Genomic DNA, 20,629 nt, shown 5'->3' with positions numbered 1-20,629 from the left:
GGGGCGTGACTGCACCAGAGACGCTCCTCTCCACACCCTCACGCCAGTGCAGACTGGGCCTGAACAGAGCCAGGGCAGGGATTCCCTTTGGTCACCGCCCTCCACAGCGGGTGCGAGCTACGCACCGCCCATTTCCTTCCATCAGCGGCGGCGGGAAAACAAGCGAACTGCGTCGTGGCAGCGGCAGAGCAGCGATGCCGGGATTTTTCCACAGCATCGGTGAGTCTGCAGTCGCATGGTTCAGCTGCAGCGCACATCCAAAAATTAACAACAAATACACAGCAGTGCCCAGAAACCACAGCAGCCAAAGCAAACAACTTTTTACAAGCGCAGTCATTGCATCAAATACCCTGCGGCAACGCTGAGGGATTGGACCTCAGCATTCACCCTGAAATGAGATTCAATCAGTCGCCTTTTGAAACCAGTGCAACACAAGGCCTTTCCCAAACTTCTCCAATGTTTCTAACACCAACCCCAGACCCTTCAGTTAGGTTGACATGACCTGGCCAGCAGCCACACTCAGCAGGTGGGGCCGACAGCATCATCCAATGACAGAACAGCCAAATCACAATGGTTGTTTCATATCATTAATAATGAACATATTTCCAGAGACACTCATCTGCCACATATTCAGGAATAACACCAACGGAAAGACATGCGGAACTCATGACACTTCTTCTCAAGAGCAACAACAACCTGTGTCATCTGATATTCCACCAGAATCTTTTCCATTTACAAGAGACTTTTTGCTACAATCTTTCCTCCGGTTAACAGGCTGTGCTCTGGAACTGTGTTTGCATTTGGCAATGCATTTTTCCCAATTGTTCCTTCCAGCAGAAGGTAGCCATACCCTTCCCATATCATATGTAAATATTCCTTCTTCATCAGCACCCAGGCTACCTGCTGGACTGACAGCAGTTTCAGCTGTAGTTTCCCCTGACTGTGCTGCACAGGGACTGTGTGCTTTAAGTAGTTTTAGCTGGCTTTGGTGGAAGCTCCTCTCAGACCCTCACATTTCACAGAAGAAAAGTCAATTTGCCATTTGACCTCAGATTTGCCAGGGAAAGAATCAAAGCCACTCAGCTGCCTCAGCTTAGACAGCAGGTCTGTGCTGCATTCCTGACCTCAGCTCCTACAACAAGACCTCTGGGATTAAGTAACCCTCAATTCACCACCAGCCAACTGAACCGGTTTCCTTGCAGATACGGTGTCAAAAATGCATTACCCTCTCCAGTTCAGCCAACAGGAGAAACACTGATTTGTCTTCTGAGACTGACAGGACAGCACAGGCTGTCCACAGCACAGCTGACATGAGGCATCTCATGAGAGGACCACTGGAAAGCCACGTGCCTGTGGCCTCCCAGAGAATGGGTCTATTTGGCTGACAGTGGTGAGTAAGCATTTCAGAAGCTGCTTGTGCTCAGGAGGGTGCAAGCCAGCTACTAACATGTTCCAGCACCCTGGAGGAAATCTGGGACAGAGAAAGCTCAAAGGCTGCATGCTGCTTAAAACATAAGAAGCAACAGCAAACCCCACACATCCTGCCCATTTCCAGTCAGGGCTGCAGGGCAGCAGCTGCGATGCTCTGGTTCCTTTTGTTGCTCTTTCCCAGCCCTGTTATCACCCAAAGGTGTTTTGGACTGCCTCACCTCTGGGTGCTCAGCTGGAAATGAGCTGCCCAGTTACTGACATTGCAAACCAGCAGAGTCTTCTGGCTGCTGTACTTGGTTGGAAACACTGGGAAGTCCAGCTGGTCAGGGAAGTCCAAGATAGCTTGGGCACCAATGGCCCAAATTGGCACAGTGAAGTCTTCCCTTTTGGTGGTGCAGAGAAGCTGGTGGAAATAATCCTGCAATAAAATAAACTGTCTAAGCACAGAGCATTTATGCCCATCTTTTGCATGGGCAAAGAGTATCTCCCAGTTCCAGATCCAGAGCAACTCCAACAAAACCAGCAGAGGTCCTCAAAACACAGGCCAGATGCCCTGAATCCAGCCTTACAGGTTCATGTTCCCCTGAAGTCACCAATCTCTTGGGACCTCCAGACTCACCTTGTTCTGCCCAGGGGTGAAAAGGATGCAGACAGTTGTATAGTGGCCCGGTGTTGGGGCAGAAAGGCCCACTGGTGAAGGGCCGAAAGGCCCAGTGGTGAAAGGGTTACAGCCCTCCCTTGGAGAGCCAGTCCTTAAGCCACTGACTTCCAGTTATGGTGAGAAGTGCTCACACCCAAAGTGCCTTGCGCCTCACGTGGTAATACTTTGTTACTCATTGGCTCAGCTTCTCTCATCCCACCTCCTAAGTTAGACCTGATTCACTACTGTGTTTTCCCCACCCATGCCTTTCCCTATAAATACCCCATTCCCTTTGTGCTCGGGGAGCTGGCTGTCAGTGGCCCTTCACAGAGGTGCCCCTGCACTCAGTAAAGGCTTTCTCTGTGGAAGGCCACACAACGCTGTAGTCTCTTACTCCTCGTCGCCCCACGAAGAGCTGAAAATCACCAGCCAGGCTGGGACACGTGCCTGTGCAGCTGGGCAGTCCTTTTCAGGACAGCTTCTTCAGGGATTGGCGCGGCACTCCACCGTCAAACCCCGCCGTGGCAGCCCAGTGGCACCTTGCGGTATACACCACTGGGGCCCACCAGCCAGAAACAAGGTGAGTTCTCCAAGGTGACCTTCACCAGCTGAGGAACTTGTGAGAAAGACCTGGTATGATGGTTTTGCCACTTGTGGAGACAGGTGGACATGCTCTGTTGCCATCCTTTGTGGAGTTGTGTTTTTATACTTTATTGTATTTCTTACTGTGTTTCAATTTTAAAATGGTTTGTCCCTTTGTACCCCCTGTGCCCCTTTGGCTTGTCCCTAGTTTTCCCTCCTCTCCTCATGTGTCCATCACCCTAAAAGTGCCAAGTCATTCCCCTGTCTCCACCCAGGTGCCTTGTCCGTCACTCGATGTCCCTTCCCTTACATCTGGAAGCTTCCATCCAGGGCGTTGGGTGACTGGATGAGGGCCTGGGGCCCCTCCTCTGTTCCTCTCTCATTGGATACCCTGTTTGTCAGTTTGTACAAGAGCCACGCCCTATTGTTCTCCTGTTGGTTAGTCGTTTCCCCTCCCTCTCCGTATTAATCTGTGGTTTGCACCTCTCTGGTGCTCTTGTCAGCAGGCTATGTTCAGGTGCAGTTGGGCTCTTTGGAGCTTCAATAAAGCTTTGGATTTCTACCCCTGCCAAGAGACTCTCCGTCATTCACCAGTGGGGTCAGCTACGCCTCGGGACCCACGGAGGCACTCCCTAAAGCCCATCTGGGTCCAGCAGGGAGTGCTTCTTGCTGCCCTACTCACCCTTTGACTGAGTGGATTTGGGATCTGTGGTTGGGGTGAGGACATGGCAATCCTTAACCACCCTTCTCTGCTCTCCTCTTCCAGCATAGTGTTAAGCCTCCACATCCTGGCACTTACCTTGTCCCTGTTCCTCAGAACCACCAGCACTTCACAGACCTCACCAGGAGTGTAGTTCCAAAACACCACCTCGGGTGGGCAAGGTTGAAATGAGCTCTGCTCTGGGTCAGGTGCCGAGAGCTGCAAGGAGAGGCAAGAGAGAGCAGGGAGAGCTGGTCAGCTGCTGGGAGGAAGGTTCACGAAGGAAAATCTTACACTGATCCCCAGTGAAGTACAGACTCTGGGTGAGTACATCTGCCCAGCCCACACTGGGCAAACAGCAGCTGATAAAACACTCCTGGACCACACTGAGCAGGCTCAAGCCAAGCTGCTCTTTCGGCACCCTCCTCAATGATCACGTCAAACAGCAAGGGCAGGGAAAGGCTACCTTGTGATGGGAGATCTCATGCTTGTCTTGAGGCTGGACAATCTGAGGCAGACTCAGCTTCTTAGCTCTGGCCAGCCTCTGCTTGGTAGTGAGAGACATCTTCTGGAAGGCAGAGGAAGTCAGCCTCAAAAAAAACCAAACCAAACCAAACCAAACCAAACCAAACCAAACCAAACCAGCAAGAGCCTCAGAAATGCCCTTGTTCCTAGAGGCTTTTCTTGTTCACTTGCCACTGATGAGTAATTTTATGATCACAGCCACTAAGACAGTCCTGGAAGCCCTGGAAGTTATCTGCTGAAATACTTAGCATCAGTAAATTGATAATACAGAGTGGAATACAAATGCTCCAACCACATGGCTCTGTCCTATTAGCTTGTTTGTGATCTGATGTGACATGTTTGGGGTTTTCTGCTCTTTAGTCAATTGTTTCCTCTTATGTTTCACTGGATTGAGGCAGTTGTTGCAGATAGGTTTTATGGGTAATTTTTTTTCTCCATAGGGAGAGTAGAAAAGAATACAGCAGCATGCTTAGCTGGTTTATTAAAATCAATGAGTTAGAAAGTAGTAAGCAGCTATGGAACTGAGGAAAAGAGAATATTAATAGACCATGACAAAACACTGTGGATGTGACAGCCTGGTCAGAGAGCAAGAAAACTAGATAAATTTCCCCACATTTGGTCTGAGAGACTTTAGGGAGTTAAAGAGAAACAATGATAGCTTATTATCATAAACAAGCTGCAGGTGGTGTTTTCCTACTCTCTGTTTCCTTGTTTTCCTCAAAGATGTTTTATAAGAAAGGCATCTTGTTAATTAGCCAATCAGGCAAAATGTATTGATTAATTGACCAACCAAGTCTATCTGTATTGGAACAAGGTATAAAAAGAGGATCCAAAGTAAAGACACACTCTTTGTGCAAGCCAGCCTTCTGGAGAGTCTGTGTCACTTCTCACTCGGAAGCGAAATCTGGTGACCAAGCCACGTGTCATCGGTCTGCTCTTAGTGGATCGCGGGACGGACGAAGAGACGCCCTGGAGCCCCGCCAGAACTCTGCCAAGACCCTGCGGCACCCACGTAGCCTGCCTCCATCTGGACACCCTCTGTTCCTCCAGAGAGGTGACAACCTTTCCCTGCATCCTACTAGAATGGACTGGGGTTGCGGTTTTGCCCTGATAGCTTGGAAGCGCAGATGGGAACGAATTCCCCAGCAAAGCAAACAGTCCATACTTCTTGCTGGAGGTTGCGGGCCAGTGTTTTCATGATAGGGAGTCAGGCTTCTAAAGAAGAATGAGGAATTGTTTCTGTGTGGAATGACATGATTTCCTTAATGGGAGTTTCTGTGTCGGATGATTCGCTCTGCACTCTGTTAGCCTGGGCCAAATCTCATGACTTTCCACTAGATGTGGAAAGTCCACATCTCACCTTCCATGCTTGTGGGAGGCATTGGGCCACCAGCTCTTGGAAGAAATTTCTAAAGGGAATTCCACCATGCCTGGACTTATGCTTGTATGGGGACTCCTGTCCCATGTCTTCCAAGGCCACACCCAGGGGGACAACAAGTCGGAAATTGGGACCTTGGAGGGTGAAGATGCCGCCTATGGGGGCACCAACACCCTGGGGGAAGGATTGCCAGACTGAGTGACTGCCGGCTTTTTTTTGGCTCCTTATGGACTGGCAGGGGACGTGGCGACCCGCTGTGGAACCTATCTCTTGCCTAGAAATTATGTTCCGTGGCATATCCTTATCCCTACGACTCTGAGAGGCCGATGTCTCCTCCTCCCACAAAACCAACACCACCGAGAGCCATAGCTGCATCTTGGCTGCACCCAGGAGACAGCCCCTCCCCATTTGCACCACTTTTAGCCCCTTCACCACCACTGGCAGCACCAAAACTATTGCTGCTGTGGCTGGTGGGTCGGTCTTCTCCTGCCCTGCAAAACCAGCTGGCGAGCCGCTGCGACAGCTGGCTCCGCTCATGCCTGCCTCCATTTGGCAGGGGGCAGGGGGGTGGTCTTGTGCTTCCCAGAAGCTTCTTGGCCCTGCCGGCCAGTCCCACCTTTGCCCCCCCCACACAGTGGGGACCTACCCTTTCACGGCTGGCAGGGCTGTTATTCCTGACTCAAATTCCTTCTGCCACATCGCAGGTGAGGGTGGAGCCATCTCCATCGTTGGTGGCTGTCATGACTGTGGGTCTCAGATTCAGTCAAAGAGAGAAATGGAGAGTTTCTAACCAGGCAGAAGCCTGGGAAAGAGTTGGAGAAGAATGTAAATAATTTTTATGTCTCTTGTTCACATTGTTTATAGTGAAGTTCTATCACTGTGTGTCAGGCACTCTGCACCAATGGGGTGAGTTGTTTCCATTTCAGGACCAATGGAATTTGTCATAACAGAGCTCTGTATAAAAGAGCGTTTTATTTTGAATAAACGAGAGTTTCACTCTCAGCAGCCTTCTAAGTCAGTCTTCTCATTCCCGTCCTGCCTCAACAGTGACACATGACCACACTGGTCACTCTGTGATCTCCCTTCTTTTCAGCCTCAGAGCCTGCGCAGATGTCCCTGCCATGCCCATTGTCAGCACCTGCTGGCGGGTTTTTGTTCCAGCTGATGTCACAACCCTGCTGGCTTCCCCCTCCTTTTCCATGGTGCCTGCAGATGACAGCAGTTGTCATTGCAACATCATCACCATCTCTCCGAGTGGTAAATTACACAACAGGAGCTGTGTCCCCTTTTGCCCCCCACCTTTAACTGCGGAACAACTGCCTTCTCCTCCCTGTGTGGTGGCTGACTTGGTTGACTTAATGCCTTTTGCATCTTTGCCATGGCAGCGCACAGCGTCGCTGGCCATGGCCGTGTTGCCCACTGCTGCACCTCCAGCTGGGTCATCTGCAGCTGGGCCCCCAGCCACCCCCACATCTGGGCTTGTAACCAGCCCCTCAGCTCCGCAGTCGGCCCCTCAACTTCGGAGCCTTCGGGCAGCCCACCACTCCCTGCTGCCTGCAGGCTGTTCTCCCCATCCCTGCATGGGGACGGTGACAGCGATGAATGCCAACAGCCAGCCCCCCGGCAGGGGTGTGCCCTGGTGGCAGAATGCCAGCACTGACAGGCAGCATCATCGTCCCCAAGTAATCTCTGGACTTTGCCCCTCTGTTGGGCGACCGTATGACCCGAGAACCCTTGATGCTTTTGGGAAACAGTTAAGACGTGAGCTTCAGAAACTGGGGGTGGCGACCTGTTGGACAGGGTGGGGATGCTGAAGTGTGAAGCTGACAGCACACTATGTCCGACAGAAGGAGCCACGTATGCCTGTCAGGCAGTTAATCTAGCATCAGTGGAGGAGACACAGGTGGTTCAGGAAGACAGTTCTGCCACAGGGAGAGGTTCATGCTTATCCCATGTATAAAGCTGTCCCAAACTCCGGACACGCTGACAGGCATGATGTGATTGCCTGGCGGGTGATCCAAGATCTGCAAGACAAGGTTGCAGAATATGGCCTTGGCTTTGTTATGCACATTCTCAAGAGTGCTAAACACAGACCTGTTTGCTTCATTTGATATTAGACGTATAGCTCAGGCACTGTTCCAGCCTGTGCAGTTTAGGGTTTTTCTAGATAACTGGGGAGCAGGCTGCTGAAAGGGTTGCAGCAGGCTACAGGCATTTGCCTCAAGGAGGATCCTAGGTTTTGTGTGGGGGTGGACACTCTCCACGGAGAACAGGCCTTTTCCAATCCTGATTTTCAGGCTACCTGGTGCCACCATGCCCACCTGAAGCCCCCTGGCTTTGCCTGACCAGCTCAGGCATGGCTGGCTGCAGGTGACACTCTCCTGTGCCTTCACGAGGTTCAGGGAGCAGCTAAGGCTGAGCGCTAACGCAGTCAGCCCTGATGAGGAGACGAGGCGATGATCCGTGGAATAAAGGAGCAGACTCTCCGTCGAGGTAACAGTCCAGAGTTTATTACAGGGCTCTGAGGAGTCCTGCACTTCAGAGAATACAACTGGTGAAGAGCCCTCAACTAGCTCTTACCACAACTTATAAAGGGGGGGTGTAAACAGGGGGAAGGGATCACCCACCAACCAGTAAGGGGATTTAGGGGAGTGGAAGATGGGGGAACAGACAACTACAGAATCCAATGGGAAAGGTTTAAGGCAGGGACTCCTGGCCCTCACCCAATCACTTGATACCCAGGGTAAAAGTTCTGGAGAAGTGGGATGGTGAGCCGAGTGATGGACAAGGCACCAGGGAGGGGACAGGGGGATGACTTGGCACTTTTAGGGTGATTGACATTAAGGGAAGAGGCGGGACATTTAGGGTACAACCACTGGGGAAAGCTGAGGGGTAAAGGGACAAACCACATACATAAAACATAAAACATGGAATGTAAAAACACAATATAACATCCTCGGACTCTGCCGTTCTTGAGCAGAGTCAAAGGGTAGCATTTAATATATTGTTAAGAACTATTGAAATGGCCTCCCCCAAGCCATGATATACATCAATAACTCAAGGAGCAGATGAACATTTTTTGCCATTTGTTGAGAAGCTTACAGCTGCCCTGGAGAAACACGTTGACGATGATGACTTGAGACAGGTTTTATGCAAGCAGTTATCTCAGGACAATGCAAACAATAAGTGCCGGAGGACCATTGATGTTCTTCCAGGTGACCCAGGCATGGTTTCAACACATGTGCCAAAATAGGTGCTGTAGACCAAAAGTGTCTGCTCTGACAGTTGCTTTACATCCAGGCCAGAAATCCTCAGGGGGCGGACAACAGAAGAAGAGCAAAAATAAGGGCAAGAAAAAGCAAGGAATGCACAAGCAAACAGACCCAAGTACTGTCTTGGTTCGACAAGACAGGAGTCTGTGAAAGAGGGCAAAGCCTCCTGTGCAATGGAGAACGGCAAACCCCCCTCCCTCTGAATTACCAGGATCTTTAAATTAAAAGGCTCTCAGGCAATGATATGGGAATGGGAGTAACAATTCTTTACTAGGAGAAAACTAGACAACAATTTAAAAAGGCAAATGCAATCGGTACAAACAAAACCAGTGAAAAAAGTCCACAACCTGAGGATTCGGGGTGCCAGTAGCAGTCCTGCTGGGACGATTGCTCCCCTTGCAGTGGTGATCTTTAGAAGGGTATAGTTTTCCTCTGAAGATCTGGTGGCAGTGGGGCTGGTCTTCCTCTGCGCCGGGGTTGCCTCCGAGCTCCGCCGCCGCCGCCTCAGCACGCTCCGGCTGCTTCGCTGCGAGTGCCGCCGAAGAGAGCTGCTTCTCTGGGAATCCCGCGAAGAGAGAGAGCGAGCTGCCTCTCTCCCCAAAAAGCTACCCCTTTATACAATAATAGAGTGCTTGGCTTCCCCCTCTGGGTGGGACCCCTCACAATAGGATGGTGTTACATTTACCAGCCCGGCAGTGAGTCAGTCAATAGTGTATAAACAAACCATTGCCTCTACGAGGCAAACCATTGTCTTTGAGAGAGATAACAAAACCTGTCCAACAGGTTTGCCTTCAACAGATGGCAAATAGAATACAAGCTTATTTTACAACCCAGGACAAGTACCAATTCCTTGTGCTCTAGATGCCTAAAGGCAGGTCATTATGCAAACCAATGTAAGTCTTAATATCATACTAATGGCTAATCTCTGGTAGGCCTGGGGAAATGGGAGGTTGAGCACACAGAGGAATTGTGTTCTGACACAAGTGATTCCTCAGGGCATGGCACCAGCTCAGGCCCAGCAGCTCGGAGGCTCTGCCGGGGTAGATGTATGCACTATGACCACGGTCACCTTAGAATCCTATCGTGAACATAAGGTTCCTTTGGACATGTTTGGACCTTTGGGACAAGGACTGGGTGCACTCCTTGTGGGAAGATCTAGTGTCACCCACCAAGGAATCTTTGTTCACTCAGGTGTCATTGACTCTGGCTTTTCAGGTCAAATTTATGCTATGGTTTCCACTCCCGCTCCCCCCGTCACTATTCCAGCAGGGACTCAGATTGCTCAACTTGTGCATTTTCAGTCGTGTCCCCAGGACTGGCCAGCAGATTCATGGGAATGGTGGCTTCGAATCCACGGGACTGCCACAAGTCTTCTGGTCTGCAGATGTTTCTGCTCAGCAACCACAGATGACGTGTACCCTGATTCTTCTGGGTGGCAGCCCACCTCAGATCCAGCTCTGAGGTTTGCTTGACACAGGGGCAGATGTGACAGCCATCTCCCTCTCTGCATGGCCTCCTAAGTGGCCTTAGGATCCCTTAGGGTTGGCCATCGAAGGGGTGGGAGGTGCAGCACATACCTTGGTAAGCCAGTGGTCTGTGAATGGGCAGACAGCTGCAGTTCTGCCCTCTGTCACTCCAGCTCTGTCACTCCAGCTCCACTCAGTCTTTGGGGGCAGGATGTATTGGCAGTCTGGGAGGTATAAATTGGGACAGATTTTTAATTGGGGCCACTGCGTTGAATGGCAGAAGATATCTTACACTGCCTTTACGGTGGCTGGTGGACAAACTCATTTGCATTCACCAGTGGCCCCTGACAAAAGAAAAACTGGTTGCCCTTCATGATTTGGTTCTGGAGCAACTTCAACAGGGATACATTGAGCCTTCTACTAGAATACTCCTATATTTGTGATAAAGAAAAAATCTGGGAAATGGAGGCTCTTATAGGACCTCTGAAAAATTAATGCAGTGATGGAAAGCATGGGGGCACTGCAGCCTAGTATGCTCACCCACCATGATCCCCGTGGGATGGGAGATCTTGATCATGATTTGAAGGACTGTTTTTTTTACAAATCCCTTGCATCCTGATGACAAGCCAAAATTTGCCTTCACAGTGCTTTCAATCAACAATGCCAAACCTGTGCAGAGTGTCCTGGGTTGTAAGATAAGCTTGTATTCTATTTGCCATCTGTCGAAGGTTGGGCAGGTTTGTTATCTCTCCCAAAGACAATGGTTTGCCCCGTAGAGGTAATGGTTTGTTTATGCACCATTGACTGACTCACTGCAGGGCTGGTAAATGTAACACCATCCCATTGTGAGGGGTCCCACCCAGAGGGGGAAGCCAAGCACTCTATTATTGTATAAAAGGGTAGCTTTTTGGGGAGACGAGGCAGCTCTCTCTTTGCGGGATTCCCAGAGAAGCAGCTCTCTCTTTGCGGGATTCCCAGAGAAGCAGCTCTCTCTTTGGGGGATTGCCAGAGAAGCAGCTCCTTCAGCGGCACTCGCAGAGAAGCAGCCGGAGCGCGGTGAGGCAGCGGCGGCAGAGCTCAGAGGCGGCTCCGGCGCAGAGGAAGACCGACCCGACTGCCACCAGATCTTCAGAAAAAAACTATACCCTTAAAAAGATCACCACTGCAGCTGCAATTCATCAGCCACTGCAAGAGGAGCAGCTATCATTTCCACAGGACTGCTACCAACACCCCGAATCCTCAGGTTATGGACTTTTTCACTAGTTTTGTTTGTACTGATTGCATTTGCCTTTTTAAATTGTTATCTAGTTTTCTCCTAGTAAAGAATTGTTACTCCCATTCCCATATCTTTGCCTGAGAGCCTTTTAATTTAAAGATCCTGGTAATTCAGAGGGAGGGGGGGTTTGCCTTCTCCATTGCACAGGAGGCTTTGCCCTCTTTCACAGACTCCTGTCTTGTCAAACCAAGACAGATTTTGGTGCATCAATGTGGGGCTCGAGGGCATTGAGAGGGAAGAAGGATTAACAGTTCTTAAGTAATTTGGTTTTGTTTTTTGTTGTTGTTGTGTGTAGAAACATCTTAAGCATCACCATGTGGTCTAGTTTACCTTGGTTTGGGTGGCATGTGATCGTAGCTATACTTTTCCCATTTGCAGACCCTTATCTAAAAATGGGTCCTATAACTAAGGCTATGGTGTCTGTTATCAAGTTTGGCTTCTGGGTTAATTGGGTGAGGAATTCATGGATCTTTAATTTCCTTTGGAAGGCAGGTACATGGATTCATAGCTATCACACATTAACTGTATGTTTTTGGGTTACTTTAATAATGGTACCTACTGCAAGGAAATGGCACGTGGGCAAACTTTCTCCCAACCTTTTAACCATCTTTTTGGGTTTGCTCCACCAGTTCTCAAAGGGTTAAGATCCTTTCTAAGTGCTAATGATACCATACAATGGGTGGTGTTGTTGATAGTCCTGTTATATTTAGCATTCAGAGATAAGGGAAGATTAACCTGGATAACTACCCTCACACCTACACCACAGACTCGAGATGCTGCTGCTCCAGAGCCTGACCCTGCCTCACAGCCCACCTCAGAGATGAACCGCCCAGATTGGGTGAGGGTTCTGGTTAAGGAGATACGAGAGATGCTGAAGGAGTGCATTTCCCCAGCTGGTGAGAAACCGGCCCTTTGCCTTGAGGAGGGACAGTCTAATAGTACAGCTGTGGAACCCACTGATGTTACAACTGTCCAGGTTCCAGCTGAACCACAAAGGCAGTCACGGTCAGCAGCAGTTGCCCCGGTAGAAACAAGGAAGTCTAAGGTGAAAGCAGAGCACCCTGCAGATAGGGACAGGAATGGAGGAACCTCACAACCCACAGGGGAGCACAGAGATTGCTATCATCACTGAGTCCCTGACGTACGAAAGTCTTCGTAATCTGCATAAAGACATTGTGCGACGAGGGCGTGAGGCTTATGCTACCTGGCTACTCCGGGTTTGGGATCTTATGGGTACAGGCGTGCAGCTGGACGGTGGTGAGGCAAGGAACTTGGGACCCTTGACCCAGGACTCAGGTATAAATCAGGTTTTTGTAAGGGAACCAGGGTCCCTTTCTCTCTGGGAGCGGCTCTTAATGAGTGTCAGGGAGAGGTTTGTCCACAGAGATAGAATGCAAGAGCACCATCATAGAATGTGCTGGAAGACCCTCGAGGAAGGGATCCAACAGCTGAGGGAAGTGGCAGTATTGGAGGTACTCTTTGGGAGGGATGGACGACACAATAATGACCCCGACAAGGTCAGGTGTACGGGACAAATGCTGTGGAGTCTAGCAAATCTCGGGCCATCTCAATACACCACCTTCATTGCAACAATCAATGCTGACGCTCACCGGGAGACAGTGGGTTCTGTTGCCAACAAACTTAGGAATTATGAGAGTATGATTAATGGCCCAATGCCGGCTCATATCTCAGCTGTGATTAAGGAGTTTAAAGAGGAGATGAGGGAGGAGATAAGGAAGGTTAATACAGCACCCGTGAGAGTCACAGGCCCCAGAATCAGCGCCCAACAATCCCCAGCTAGAGAGAGAGGGTACACCCCAAGGGCTAATCTGTGGTTCTTCCTGCGTGACCATGGGGAAGACATGGGGAGGTGGGATGGGAAACCCACTTCTGTCCTGGCAGCACGGGTCCGTCAACTTAAGGAGGGAAACTCTAACAGGGGGAGTTCCACCAAAGTGAAGGTAGCCTCAACCTCCTGTGACCAAGCTTGTGGGTACGATCTGTCAGACCCCCTTGAAGGGACCTCTAGTATGTATGCCCAGGAAAGGAATGATAACCAGTGTTAGAGGGGGCCTGTCTCTAGCCAGGGAGACGCACGGGAAAACCGGATCTTCTGGACAGTGTGGATCCGATGGCCTGGCACATCAGAGCCACAAAAATATGATGCTTTAGTTGATACTGGTGCACAGTGTACTCTGATACCATCGGGACATGTGGGGGCAGAGCCTGTTTCCATTGCTGGTGTGACAGGGGGATCACAACAATTGACTCCGGTGGAAGCCGAGGTGAGCCTGACTGGGAAGGAGTGGAAGAAACATCCTATAGTGACTGGCCCAGATGCTCCGTGTATCCTAGGCATAGACTTCCTCCGGAACGGATATTACAAAGACCCAAAGGGACTCAGGTGGGCTTTTGGAATAGCCGCTGTAGAGGCAGAAGACATTAAGCAATTGAACACCTTGCCTGGACTGTCAGAAAACCCCTCTGCAGTAGGACTCCTAAGGGTGGAAGAACAACGCGTGCCAATTGCGACCTCGACAGTGCACCGCCGGCAGTATCAGACGGATCAAGATGCTGTGATCCCCATCCACAAAATGATTCGGGAGCTGGAGAGCCAAGGGGTGGTCAGCAAAACCCACTCACCCTTCAACAGCCCCATCTGGCCTGTGCGCAAATCTGACAAAGAATGGAGATTGACTGTGGACTATCGTGGCTTAAATGAAGTGACTCCACTGCTGAGAGCTGCTGTGCCGGCTATGCTGGAACTCCAGTACGAGCTGGAGTCCAAGGCAGCAAAATGGTATGCCACCATTGATATTGCTAATGCATTTTTCTCCATTCCTCTGGCAGCAGAATGCAGGCCTCAGTTCGCTTTCACCTGGAGGGGCGTGCAGTACACCTAGAACCGACTGCCCCAGGGGTGGAAACACAGCCCCACCATCTGCCATGGACTGATCCAGACTGCACTAGAAAAGGGTGAGGCTCCAGAACACCTGCAATACATTGATGACATCATTGTGTGGGGGAGCACAGCGGCAGAAGTGTTTGAGAAAGGTGAGAGGATCATCCAGATACTACTAGAAGCTGGCTTCGCCATCAAGAAGAGCAAAGTCAAGGGACCTGCCCGAGAAATCCAGTTCCTGGGAGTGAAATGGCAGGACGGACGGCGCCAGATTCCCACTGAGGTCATCAACAAGATCACAGCTATGTCCCCACCAACCAGCAAAAAGGAAACACAAGCTTTCCTAGGTGCCATAGGTTTCTGGAGAATGCACATTCCTGAGTATAGCCAGATTGTGAGCCCTCTTTATCTGGTTACCTGAAAGAAGAATGATTTCCACTGGGGCCCTGAGCAGCAACAAGCCTTCACCCAGATCAAGCAGGAGATCGCTCATGCTGTAGCCCTTGGACTGGTCAGGGCGGGACCAGAGGTCAAGAATGTGCTCTACTCTGCAGCCGGGAACCATGGGTTGTCCTGGAGCCTTTGGCAGAAAGTCCCTGGGGAGACTCGAGGCCGACCACTGGGATTCGGGACCCGAAGTTACAGAGGGTCTGAAGCCAACTACACTCCCACAGAGAAGGAAATCTTGGCTGCCTTTGAAGGAGTTCAAGCCGCCTCGGAGGTAATTGGCACAGAAACACAACTCCTCCTGGCACCCCGACTACCGGTGCTGGGGTGGATGTTTAAAGGAAAGGTTCCCTCTACCCACCATGCCACTGGATGCCACATGGAGCAAATGGATTGCCCTCATCACTCAGCGCACCCATATTGGAAACCTGGATCGCCCTGGGATTTTGGAGATAATTACGAACTGGCCAGAAGGTGAAAACTTTGGTCTCACTGATGATGAGGAGCAGGTACAAGTGGCAAGGGCTGAAGAAGCTCCACCATACAACCAACTACCAGCAGAGGAGACCTGCTACGCTCTTTTCACTGACGGTTCCTGTCGCATCGTAGGGATGAACCGGAAGTGGAAAGCAGCCGTATGGAGCCCCACACGCCAAGTTGCACAAGCTACCGAAGGAGAAGGTGGATCGAGCCAACTCGCCGAACTCAAGGCTGTTCAGCTGGCTCTGGACATTGCTGAAAGGGAGAAGTGGCCAAAGCTCTACCTTTATACTGATTCGTGGATGGTAGCCAATGCTCTGTGGGGCTGGCTGGGAAGGTGAAGGAAGGCCAACTGGCAACGTAGAGGAAAGCCAATCTGGGCTGCTGATATATGGAAAGACATTGCCTCTCGGGTGAAAAAGCTGACGGTGAAAGTCCGTCATGTAGATGCCCATGTCCCCAAAAGTCGGGCTAATGAGGAGCACCGAAACAACGAGCAGGTAGATCAGGCAGCAAAAATAGAGGTGTCAAAGATAGACTTAGATTGTCACCATAAGGGGGAGTTGTTCCTGGCTCGATGGGCTCATGATGCCTCAGGTCATCAGGGCAGAGATGCCACCTACGAGTGGGCACGAGACCGAGGGGTGGATCTAACCATGGACAGTGTTTCCCAGGTTATCCATGACTGTGAGACGTGTGCTGCCATCAAACAGGCCAGGAGAGTGAAGCCCCTATGGTATGGTGGGCGGTGGTCCAAGTACAAGTATGGGGAGGCCTGGCAGATTGACTACATCACACTGCCCCAGACACGCCAAGGCAAGCGCTACGTGCTGACCATGGTGGAAGCCACCACTGGATGGCTGGAGACTTTCCCTGTACCTCATGCCACTGCCCGGAACACCATCTTAGGCTTGGAAAAGCAAGTCCTGTGGAGACACGGCACCCCTGAGAGAATTGAGTCTGACAACGGCACCCATTTCAAGAACAGCCTTATCAACACCTGGGCTAGAGAACATGGTATCGAATGGATATATCATATTCCCTATCATGCTCCGGCTGCCGGCAAAGTTGAACGGTGCAATGGACTCCTTAAGACTGCCCTGAAGGCACTTGGTGGGGGAACATTTAGAAACTGGGAAATTAACCTGGCAAAAGCAACCTGGATGGTCAACACCCGAGGGTCTGTCAATCGAGCTGGCCCTGCCCAGTCAGAACCCTTACACACAGTAGATGGAGATAAGGTCCCTGTAGTACATATGAAAGGTATTTTAGGGAAAACTGTTTGGATTAATCCCACCTCAGGCAAAGACCAACCCATTCGTGGGATTGTCTTTGCTCAAGGACCTGGTTACACTTGGTGGGTAATGCAGAAAGATGGGGAGACCCGCTGTGTACCACAGGGAAACTTGGTCTTAAGTGAGAACTGGGTGCAAGATTTCATGGTGTGCAGATGGAAATAGAATAAGGGGTGGATAATGTCCTGGGTTGTAAAATAAGCTTGTATTCTATTTGCCATCTGTCGAAGGTTAGGCAGGTTTGTTATCTCTCCCAAAGACAATGGTTTGCCCCGTAGAGGTAATGGTTTGTTTATGCACCATTGACTGACTCACTGCAGGGCTGGTAAATGTAACACCATCCCATTGTGAGGGGTCCCACCCAGAGGGGGAAGCCAAGCGCTCTTTTATTGTATAAAGGGGTAGCTTTTTGGGGAGACGAGGCAGCTGTCTCTTTGCGGGATTCCCAGAGAAGCAGCTCTCTCTTTGGGGGATTGCCAGAGAAGCAGCTCCTTCAGCGGCACTCGCAGAGAAGCAGCCGGAGCGCGGTGAGGCAGCGGCGGCAGAGCTCAGAGGCGGCTCCGGCGCAGAGGAAGACCGACCCGACTGCCACCAGATCTTCAGAAAAAAACTATACCCTTAAAAAGATCACCACTGCAGCTGCAATTCATCAGCCACTGCAAGAGGAGCAGCTATCATTTCCACAGGACTGCTACCAACACCCCGAATCCTCAGGTTGTGGACTTTTTCACTAGTTTTGTTTGTACTGATTGCATTTGCCTTTTTAAATTGTTGTCTAGTTTTTTCCTAGTAAAGAATTGTTACTCCCATTCCCATATCTTTGCCTGAGAGCCTTTTAATTTAAAGATCCTGGTAATTCGGAGGGAGGGGGGTTTGCCTTCTCCATTGCACAGGAGGCTTTGCCCTCTTTCACAGACTCCTGTCTTGTCAAACCAAGACACAGAGCTATCAATGGAAAGTTTTGCCACAGAGCTGTCAAAATAGCCTATTTGTCAATGGTATGTGGCTCAGGCCTTGTCTGGGGTCCGCAAGCAGTTTCCTGACACGTGTTGTTATCATTACATAGATGACATTCTGGCGGCAGCACCCACCCAGGATGAGTTGCTGCAAATGGCTCCGGAGTAGGTTCAACAGCACCCTCCTTGGAGATATCTGGGAGTCAGAATTTTTGACCAAACTATTCAGCATCAGAATGTGCAATTCTTGGATTCTATTAATATCTTGAATGATGCCCAGAAACTGATGGTTGTCATCAGTTGTTTGCATCCCTACTTGGGACTAACCAATAAACAACTGTCCCCACTGTATGATACTCTAAAGGGGGACCCTGACCTGAGATCACCTCAGGAATTGACTCCTGAGGAGCGATGAATGCTTGGGGAGGTTCAAAAGGCTGTTTCCTCCCGTTGTCGAGTTCATTGAGTTGACCTTTCTATTGATATCACTGTCATTATTACCAATCCAGATTTTTATCCTATGGGGTATCATTGGCCAATTGAGTGACAAATGGTTTGATCCTTTGCACATTTTGGAACAGGTCTTCTTGCCCCATCAACTAAAAAAGACCACACCCTCATTATTTGAGCTGATCACTCATTTGATAATCAAATGCTGTCAACGGTGTTTGCAATTAATGGCAGCTGATCCCACAACAATCATTCTGCCGGTAAAATGAGAAGACTTTGAATGGAGCTTTGCTAACAGGGCTTCTTTGCAAAGTGCGCTTGTAAGAGGTCATCTGAAGCCTCCTTCATTCTCCTTTTGCCTTCCAATTGCCACGAGTAGGAGCCCCTTCCCCCACTGCAGTTCCAACTTGGAGGAGATGACAATGCAGGTGCAGCCACTGTACCGTCACACTTGCTGTTCCAAACAAGGCCTGACAAGGACTTGGCAAGGAGTTGGCAAGGAATTGGCAAAGACCTGACATGGACCCAGCATGGGGCAGCCTGCTGCGATGCCTGCTTCACTCTCCGCCTTTAAGCCAAATGAACTTTTGGGGTGACTCTGGTGGTCTCTCACTGAAGACCCCTCATCTACCTTGTTACCTCATGACAGACCGAGATTGATGACCCTCCTCCTGAGGACTGAGACTGAGACCCCTACCACAGGGAATGAGGGAAATGGTAGTGTGACCACTATTGACATGACCTGTTCTTGTCCAGTAACTCCAATGGACTTATTCTTCATTGTGTTCGTCCTGCCTGGGTGGTTTCAGTGGACTCACCTGTTCCCCCGCAGCAATTTCAATAGACTCTCATTGTCCTGTATGTTCTCCCCTTTTTCCTTGGTGGACTATAACTGAACCAGTAGGTTGAGCAGGACTTTGGAGACTCTCCCTGACACAACAAGATGGATCCCCATCCCTCCGGACCAGTGAGGATCTTGCCTGTGTTGGTAGCTATTTCCATCCCCCTCTTTTCTCTCTCTTTATGCTTTTATCTCCTTTCTGACCCCACTATCACATTTATTGTTTTGGCTCCTAATAAAAGTGCATTTGTTGTGATTAAACTGATAGTCCCCTGCTGTTTGCCTTTTTGCACTTTTGGGATCGGTTAACGAACTATCACGACACCCCGCAACAAGCAGATCATGACAGTGCTGCAAAACTTTTCAGGGCAGATCTCCTATCATATGCCCAGTCACAAGTTGTTGAAGTTGGCAAAAAAGACCAATCTGTTGTTGCTGCCAAAACGCAGCTGGGTGCCAGTGCAAGGGCCCATTGTCTTCACTGATGGTTCTGGAAAAACAGTCAAAGCCATTGTTACCTGGAAGGATGAATCTGGATGGCAAATGCTGGAGGGCCATGAGCTTGGCCCAACTGGTTGAGTTAAAAGCCGTTGCCATGGCACTCCAGAAATTTTCTCACGTGCCTCTGAACTTGGCCACTGATTCTGCCTATTTTGCAGACAGAACCAAGCGTTTGGATTGTTCACTTCTGAAGGAAGTAAATAATGCAGTTGTGTTTCAGTTATTGAGAACCGTGTGGAGTGCTTTTCAGGCCTGAGTTCATTCATATTACATCTTGCACATTCGGAGTCACACCAAGTTGCCACATTTCGTAACAGAAGGTAATGCCAGGGCTGACAGGTTGGCTAACCCTGAGTAGGTAGCGCCTCAGCTGACAAGATTGTGCAAGCCAAAGCATCGCATGACTTTTTCCATCAAAGTGCACATACCTTGCAGAAACAATTTCACTTAATGCCAGCTGAGGCTCGTGACATTGTCAGTTCTTGTGCTAATTGTCATGGACTTGCTGCACCTTTACCAGCAGGGATGAACCCCAGAGACGTAAAGGCCTTGCAGCTTCGGCCAACAGATGTTACTCACAGCCCTGAATTTGGCTGACTTAAGTATGTGCACATGTCTATCAACACTTTCTCTGCCATGTGGGCCTCTGATCACACTGGAGAAAAGGGTCACAATGTGACTGCCCATTGGAGGATGGCTTTTGCAATCTTGGGAATACCTTCTTCTGTGAAAACTGACAATGGCCCTGCCTATGTCTCACAGAAGATGCAGCAGTTTTTACGTTTATGGGGAGTGTCACACAAACTTGGTATTCTGCACTCTCCAATGGGCCAGGCCATTGTTGAAAGTGCTTGAAGCATGTTCTGTTCAAACAAAAATGGGGAATGCCTGGGGAAACCCCACATAGTCAATTTGAAAAAGCTTTATATACAACCAATCATCTTACAGTGCCACAGAATTCAGAGAATCCTGTTAGTCTAAATAATTTTCTCTCATTGCACTCTTCAGGTGAGACGCATCTACCTTGAGTGAAAATCCAGATATGGGACCTAGTCACTAGTAAATGGGAGGGCCTGTACGACATTATCACCTGAGGACGCAGGTATGCATGTGTTTCCAAAGATACTGGAGTACACTGGGTACCTGCGAGGTGTGTCCACCCTGATTTGCTACACCAAAACCAGAATATGGCCAACAGGCAACCTCTGAACAATGATCGAGATGTTTGTCAATCATCAATCACATGGCCCCTCCACGAGTGGGGAGTGAACATTCCATCCTTTGTTTCTAAAAAGGACTGTTGACAGGCTAAGACTGTCAGTTCTTTGAACAAATTAATGATAAGTTGTTACTGTATTAGATTTAGTATTGAGATTGTATTAGAATAGGTAATATATTTTAAGATTAATAGTGTATTTCTTGTAAGAGGGAATCCCAAGATTTGATCTGTCCAACCATTTCAAAATGGTGTCCGATTGAGGTTCTGA

The sequence above is a fragment of the Lonchura striata genome, chromosome 11 (genome assembly GCF_050655825.1).
Source record: "Lonchura striata isolate lonStrDom1 chromosome 11, ASM5065582v1, whole genome shotgun sequence".
Classification (NCBI taxonomy): Eukaryota; Metazoa; Chordata; class Aves; order Passeriformes; family Estrildidae; genus Lonchura; species Lonchura striata.
This window is presented reverse-complemented; position numbering follows the sequence as displayed.